Source organism: Benincasa hispida, chromosome 7, assembly GCF_027475165.1.
Source record: "Benincasa hispida cultivar pf3 chromosome 7, pf3_genome.v1.1, whole genome shotgun sequence".
Classification (NCBI taxonomy): Eukaryota; Viridiplantae; Streptophyta; class Magnoliopsida; order Cucurbitales; family Cucurbitaceae; genus Benincasa; species Benincasa hispida.
Window position 1 is genome coordinate 20,030,152 of NC_143484.1, and position 8,118 is coordinate 20,038,269.

The window sequence follows — 8,118 nt, forward strand, 5'->3', positions numbered from 1 at the left end:
ATATATTTTTTTTTATTAATTGTATGATTTGATATCTTCTTAATTTCAAACATTAATTTAAATCAAAATATTATTTTTTTAAAAAAATATGTGATAATCCTAGTTAAAAGAAAATTATTTTTTACTTTGTTTTGGATGATTTGAATACTGTCTTAAGTTTAAATTTTAATTTAAGCCAAAATATTTTTCTATTTTTTTTGTTAAAATTTCTTGATGACCCTTCCTTAGCTAAAAATATTATTTATCTATTTATTCTATTCTATTTATTTAAATTGGGTGATTTGGTTATCCTACTAATTTCAAGCTCCTATTTAAACAAAATTATTAAGTTTTTTTTTTTCAAATTTCATGATAGTCTTCTTGTAGTTACAAAAATCTTTTTAATTTTCTTTTCAATGATTTGATTATCTTTTCAAGTTTAACCCAAAACATTAAAAATCGTTACAATAATAGCCCTCTAATTGGTTTCAGCTTCAAAAAACATTAAAAATGCTTGCTCCTATATGTTCAATGAATTATAAAACAGGTGAAATTGATAGATTTTGATCTTAACATTGTTTTTTCCTCATTTTTGTTAAAATTATTGGGTGAATTAGTAAAAATTTAGCTGAGAGTTACAATTACAACAGTTGTGTAAGTTTTGGGTCAAAATTGTCGAATTGTTGTTAGCAATGGGATCCTAGTAGAATATGATTGTGCTATATTCTGCTGCACCAGAATCTTGTTTTATGTGATCCTTTAGGCTTGAAGTTGTAGCGTTGTTGGGAATAATTTTTCATTTTGATGGTTATAGATTTTGTAGCTAGTAGACGATTACAAATCTAATGTTTTAATAGATGAGAATGAAAAATTCGAATTATAGAGTAAATGCAATTTACTAGTCATCGAAACATGCTTAGTGGAAAACGATAAAAAGACCTGGATAATAGATTCAGATGCTGCTAATCATATCTGTATTTTCTCTCAGGAAACTAGTTCCTGGAGACTACTTACAGAAGACGAAGCGACCTTTAAGGTAGGGATCGGGGAGGTTGTTTCAGCTAAAGCAGTGGGAGATATGAATTTATTTATAGGACATAGGTACATTTTACTTGAAATTGTCTATTATATTTCTTCTATGAAAAGGAATTTAATATCCGTCCCATGTTTGCTGGAACGAAATTACAAATTTTCTTTTGAAAATAAAGAAGTGTTCATTACTTTAAGAGATATGAATATTTGTTTCGCAAAATTAGAAAATAACTTGTACATGTTAAAACCGATTGAGGCAAAAGCCATTTTGAACATAGAGATGTTTAAAATTGCAGAGATTCAAAATAAGAAAAGGAAAGTTTTCCTGAATGCCTATCTTTGGCACTTGAGACTTGGTAAAATAAATCTCAATAGGATTGAGAGATTGGTGAAGAACGGTCATCTAAATCAGTTAGAAGACAGTTCATTACCGCTATGTGAATCTTGTCTTGAGGGTAAAATGACTAAAATATCTTTTTCTAGAAAAGGTCTTAGAGCCAAAGAACTTTTGGAGCTAGTATATTAATACCTTTGTGGTCCGATGAATGTCAAAGCTAGAGGAGTGTATGAATATTTCATCAACTTCGTTGATGATTATTCAAGGTATGGCCATATTTACCTAATGCATCATAAGTCTAAAACACTTGAAAATTTCAAGGAATATAAGGCTGAGGTTGAGAACCAATTAGGTAAAAGACTTAAAACACTTAGATCAGATCGAGGTGGTGAGTAATAGAACCTTGTTAGACACAACACCTGGCACCTGGCACACCTCAACAAAATGGTGTGCTAGAAAGGAGAAATAGAACCTTGGTAGACACGATTCATTCTATGATGAGTTATGCTCAGTTATCAAGTTTTTTTTAGGGTTATGCAGTTTAGACTACAATATATATTTTGAACATGGTTCCCTCGAAAAGTGTTTCTGAAACACCTTGCAAGCTATGGGAGGACATAAAGGTAGTTTACGTCACTTTAGAATCTGGGGATGCCCAATACATGTGTTGGTGCAAAATCCTAAGAAGTTGGAACAATGTTCAAAGATATGCCTATTTGTAGATTACCCTATAAAGACAAAAGGTGGTGTCTTTTATGATCCTCAGGAAGATAAGGAATTTTTATCGACAAATTCAACTTTCCAAGAGGAAGATCACATCAAGAATAAGCAACCTCGCAGTAGGCTGGTAATAGATGAAATGACCAGAGAAACAACAAATGCATTAACAAGAGTTGTAAATTGCGGAGGTCCATCAACAAGAGTTGTTGATGAAACTGGTACTCCACGCCCTTCTCAAGGGTTGAGAGTGCCTCAACGTAGTGGGAGGGTTGTGCAATATCCTGACTGGTACATGGGTTTAACTGAAACTCAAGTCATCATACTTGATGATGACTTAAAGGATCAATTAACTTTCAAACAAGCAATGGAAGATGTGGATAAAGAACAGTGGGTTAAAGCCATGGATCTTGAAATGGGGTCAATGTACTTCAGTTCAGTCTGGGATCTTGTAGATCAACCAGAAGGGGTAAAATCCATCGGGTGTAAGTGGATCTACAAGAAAAAAGAAGACCAAGCTGGAAAGGTACATACCTACAAACTAGGCTTGTGGCAAATGGTTTACCCAAAGAGAGGGGGTGGACTATGAAGAAACCTTCTCTCTGATTGCCATGATAAAGTCTATTAGAATACTCTTGACCACAGCTACATTTTATGATAATGAAATATAGAAAATGGATGTCAAGACAACCTTCCTAAATGGTTATCTCGAGGAGAGTATCTATATGTCTCAACCAGAAGGATTTATTGAACGGGGTCAAGAGCAAAAGGTTTGCAAGCTTAATCAATCCACCTATGAATTGAAACAAGCATCCCAATCATGGAATATAAGATTTGATAATGCGATCAAATCTTATGGCTTTGAACAAAACGTTTATAAACCTTGTGTTTACAAGAAAATCGTTAACAAAACTGTCGCTTTTCTGGTTTTGTATGTTGATCATATTCTACTTATAGGAAATGAAGTAGAATTTCTGGCTGACGTCAAAAGATGGCTTGTTACGCAATTCCAAATGAAAGAGAAGCGCTATATGTTCTTGTTGGGTTTTATATTCTAAAACTCGTAGTTTGTAAAACTAATTCTGAAAATTCTATAAGTTGTTATTGAATATGTTTATTGCTTAATAGAAATCCAATAAACCTAAAAGACCCATGACTATTACATGAGTACTTGAACTTTATGTGGAGACATAAAAGTGGATCAAGTTCGAGTAAATAGTTAAAATGATCTATTAGTATATGAATAAGGTTGGGTGCCTTATTCTGGTAACACTATTTGGATGCAGCCTACTCTATAGTTGTTACAAAGAGTTGTAAAGTACTACAAACGAAGTGATCCTAATTCGTACATGTTATGACATGAGGAGTGGGGGCATCCTGTGCAAATGGGTTTGTACAAGATCGGACCACGAAATCAGTCACTCTTACTTTATAACGTTGTTTACTGTTTAAGACTGACTATTTCAAAGTGTTGACCTAGGTAACTTGACCTTAATCCTAAGCTAACTATGAACTCCTGTTTATTCGGGATTATCCTTAGATTTTCATAGGTCAGGGTTGGCTCAACAGTGCCGACTCAATAAACCTCCATTTTAGGGGTAAGATCGGGTAGATAGTTGGGGACATAGGGTGCAAGAAAGAATTCACTCCTACCTACTTTTAGGGATAGTAGAAAGGTTGTTCCCTTAAGTGCTGTCTCCGGGTCTTGAACAAGGGGCCCGACCCTCTCATTGGCCTAAGAGGGACTCGGTTTGTTGATTGGATCACAAATCAATTGTTCATTAGAGGATCAGTAGAACTTAAGGAACAAGAGGTAATTTCATGGGTAAAATGAACTTTTGACCCAGCCATTATTACGAACAACCTATTAAGGGTTAACTGTGAACCCCGAATCCCAATTTTACACTTAAGTGTGTTTTCTTATTTAAATTGTCTTAATTTTCCACTCAATTGTGTTTCTCTATTTAAATTTGTATAAATAAATTGAGTAGGTTGATGAGAAAGTTAGTATGAAATGGTGAAGAAGGGATGGGGATTTGAAATGCGAAAAATATGGGAAATTACTTTGGAAAAATTTGGAAAATCTGTGTAAAAGTATCATCAAAGTGGTGAGCAAACGTGTACGGAGAACAACGTTCGCAGTAGCTAAGAGCGAGATCGTTGAGAGTGAGATCAGCGAAATTATTAAGAGCGAGATCATTGAGATCAAGACCAGCGAGATTGGAGAGGAAATGGAAGAGAGCGAGATTGGATAGAAGATGGGAGAGAGCGAAAACAACGAGAAAGCTGGAGAGAGCGATAGTGGAGAGAGCGAGACCAGCGAGAAAGATGGAGAGAGCGAGAGTGGAGAGAAAAGTTAAAGCTGGAGAGAGCGAGAGGGAGAGCGAGACTGAAGAGAACAAGACCAACGAGATTGCTGGAGAGAGCGAGAGTGAAGAGAGCGAGACTAGCGAGAAAGTGGGAGAGAGTGAAACTGCTGAGAGTGGAGAAAGCGACACTGCCGAGAGCGAAAAGCGCAAGAGCGCCTATGCATTAGCCTTGCTTTGTACGATTCCAACGTCACGCCCATGCCTTGCCTATGCATTGAACGGCCGAGCAAGCTTCTAGGCGATGTATTTGGACGCATTGGGGTGGATTATGCATTTAAAAACCCTAATTTGAATACACACAAAGCTTGAAGACGTAAGGGCAAACGTCAATTAAAATCTAGGTGTCCGATTAAGAGAAATTCTTAAACCCTAAGAAACTGTGTTGGATGCGTTTGGGAAGAACACATTTAACCAAGGTGAAGTCAGCTTACATTGATAAAGGGAGGATTAAACATTTGGCCATGCAGCCAAGTAGGTGCTGTCAATTCCACGAGAAATTTGAACGCCTATAAATAGGGATTGAGATTTCATTTTCAAATCACACAAAAATCATAAATTTCATAGAGAAAGTAGAGGACAGTGAGGGTTTAGAGGAATATGTCAACTTTGGACGAGGAGATCTTCCAATATACTCGTGCGTTTGGAGTGATTCCAAAGCCATCTGAAAGCTTTGGAAGTCTAGTTTTCATATTAGGGATACCAAAGGAAAAGGCTCAAAGGAACTGGGCTGGAGGTTGAGAAGAAGGAAGAAGCGTCAGACTATCGGATCAGTCTGGGCCAGTCTTGAAGATTTTGAGATTCCGGCCAAACGACGAGGAATTCTGAGCTGAACTTAGGGTAAAATTCCTAAGACATTTTAGAATAAGTTTGTAGAAGGAAGTATTTCCAAATAAGGTTCGGAACTATGAGTAATCTAAGTTGTAAATTGAATCTGGATTCTAGGGGTGAAAAAGGGACCCGGAGAGCTACTAGAATGAAAAGTTCCTAAGAGTTCGAGGTGAGTGGCTAAAATATTTTCGAACTAAAACGTTTTTAAACTGTTTTGATTACAAACATTTTACAGAAAGCTTGTTTGCGAAAATAATTCTCATGCCTACTAGTTTTCTAAAGTGGTTTCCAAGAAAGTTTGAATTGTGATTTGAACGCATGCATATTGTTGAAAAACTATTTACATATATATATGTATTGATTTTATCCAGCATGTGTTACCATCTTTAAAGCCATGTTGTATATGTGTTATACTCTACATGCTTTAAAGAGAAAAGTTGTTTATAAATAGTTTTGGTAAAATGTGATGCCGAAGTACAAGGAGAAGGCATCCACCCAACTAGATACTGAAGTACAAGGAGAAGGTATCTATTGGTACTGAAGTACGTTTGAGAAGGTACCAAGCCACGGGATACTGAAGTACGTTGGAGAAGGTATCCTAGTAGCTCGATACTGAAGTACAAGGAGAAGGTATCTGAGTAGTAGTACCTAATGTGTGAAGGTACTTAGTGTGGCCACAAGTGAATAAAGTCAGAGATTGAGCAAAAGGGTTCTCTCTGGACTAGTAGTTGGTGTTGGGATTATTTTACCAGATATACAGTACTTTGACTTGAGAAATAATTTTACTGTTTTATGTTTAAAACAGTTTTATATACATTACGCTTGGAAAATATTTATGCTGCAAAAGTTTATATTTCAGATAAAACTATTTTATGAAATTATGGATGAGAATTTACTATGTTTTCTCGATCACTCACTGGGTGTAAGCTCACCCCGTTTTCAAATGTTTTTGTTCCCCACCCCCCCAGGTAGTGGTCAAATTCTCTGAAGATAGCTCAGTATCTGCTTTGCCACTAAAGGACCAAAAGACTTGTAACCGTTTGCTAGGTGGTTACTGTTAATATTGTACACATGTTACTATTGTTCATATAGGGACTAGGGTTTGTGGGTTTTGGGACTTGTAAATCTAATGTTGTAAATACTCTAAACATATTAAGTTTCTAAGTTAATAAATTGTGGGTCTACAGCCATCCCGTTGCATATAATTTGTATTTGGTATCAGAGTTATTCCGCAAGAGTTTTTAGGCAGTAAGTGTCAGCCTAAGGGTTGATAACTGCTGCAGTCAGTCCTTCTCTAGGCTAAGAGGGTGATCTGGAGTGGGGTGTGACATTAACTTACTAATCATGGTTACATCGAGTGGACATAATATATCTATAGTGAGTGGAGTTCAACTATGGGTTTTAGTGGAATGACCCATTAGTTAACGAATGTGGGTTAATTCGGTGTAATGAGTTTAGCCAACTAATCTCGAATCGTTGGAGCCCATGATCTGTAGGTTCGCGAGGTCCCCCTACTAGATCGTAAATGGATTAGCTTTAGTGTAGCGTGATAAGTTAATTTGAAACATTTAAATTAGAATTAAAGGAATTAGTAATTATATGAGATATAATTATACGTTTAATTTTAAGAATTAAACGGAATAGGAGAATCAATATTTAAATATGATTTAAATATATGAAGGTGGATTTGAGTAAAATTAATTTAATATTTGATATTAAATTAATTAGAATTATTTAAATTGTTTAAATAATTATTTGTTGATTTTATTAAGAAAATTAATTTATGAAATTAATTTTGCAAATTTAATTATATTTTCAATTTTAGAAATCAAATTGATTTTTGAAATCATTTTGGTAAAAATTGAAAAAGTTTGAAAAACACAAAATGGAATTATTCTTTTTTCCAATAACATCTTTTAACTAGCTCACACAAAACCCATCTATTTCAGCTTCAATAACTCCAAGCATGAGCTGCATCTCATGCAGCCATTTTCTTTGCATGATAGCCTACAATATATTGAGAGGATTGGAGTGGAATTGAGGCATGCATCCATAGAATTTTTGTTGAAAATTTGTGTTGAAGAAGTTCTTCTTCAAGTGGGTTGTAGCAGTGAATTCTTCTCCAACTTCCCTTCATTCAAGCTTATTTTGAGTCCCACAACTCAATCTAAAGTTCCAAGAGAATAGTGGGGAAGATCTTGAGATAGTCTACAACAAGATTTGGAGAAGTTTGCAGCTGAGAATCAAGATTTGAAGAAGTTCTACAAAGGTATGGCTTAAAACTCTCTTGTTTTAGTATGAGCATGCTTACTGTCAAAATGAATGAATTGGAGTGCTTATTGATCCTTGTTGCTTCTGCTTTTTGCTAATATACTCTAACAATTGGTATCAGAGCATCTTTTAAGCATTCAATTTCGTTTAATTTTGTCACAACACGCCTCGAGCTCGCACTCCTGAGCCTGAGGAGAGGCATGATATTAACTAATACTACTTTGGTTAACAAACTAGTTTCCTTTTATAACCTTACTTACAACAACAGCGGAAAAATATTACATGCTTTACTTAGAAACTAGTTTACAAATTCAAGTTACATTTACATGAAAGAAACTACCCCGACTACCAATCCCATTTAATACTATTTCTAGACTTATGGCAGCCCTTGACCAACGTCGCAACCTGGGCTCTTTTGCTACCTGCAAGAGAAACACAAAAAACAAACTATGAGCTTTACAAGCTCAGTGAGTGGTATCACAAGTACAAGTCTTTTTACAAGCGTTATCACGAGGTTCCAAGGCAAACCTCCACCATACCATGAAGCTTCCACAAACCCACCTACACACACGGTAGATGGTTAAC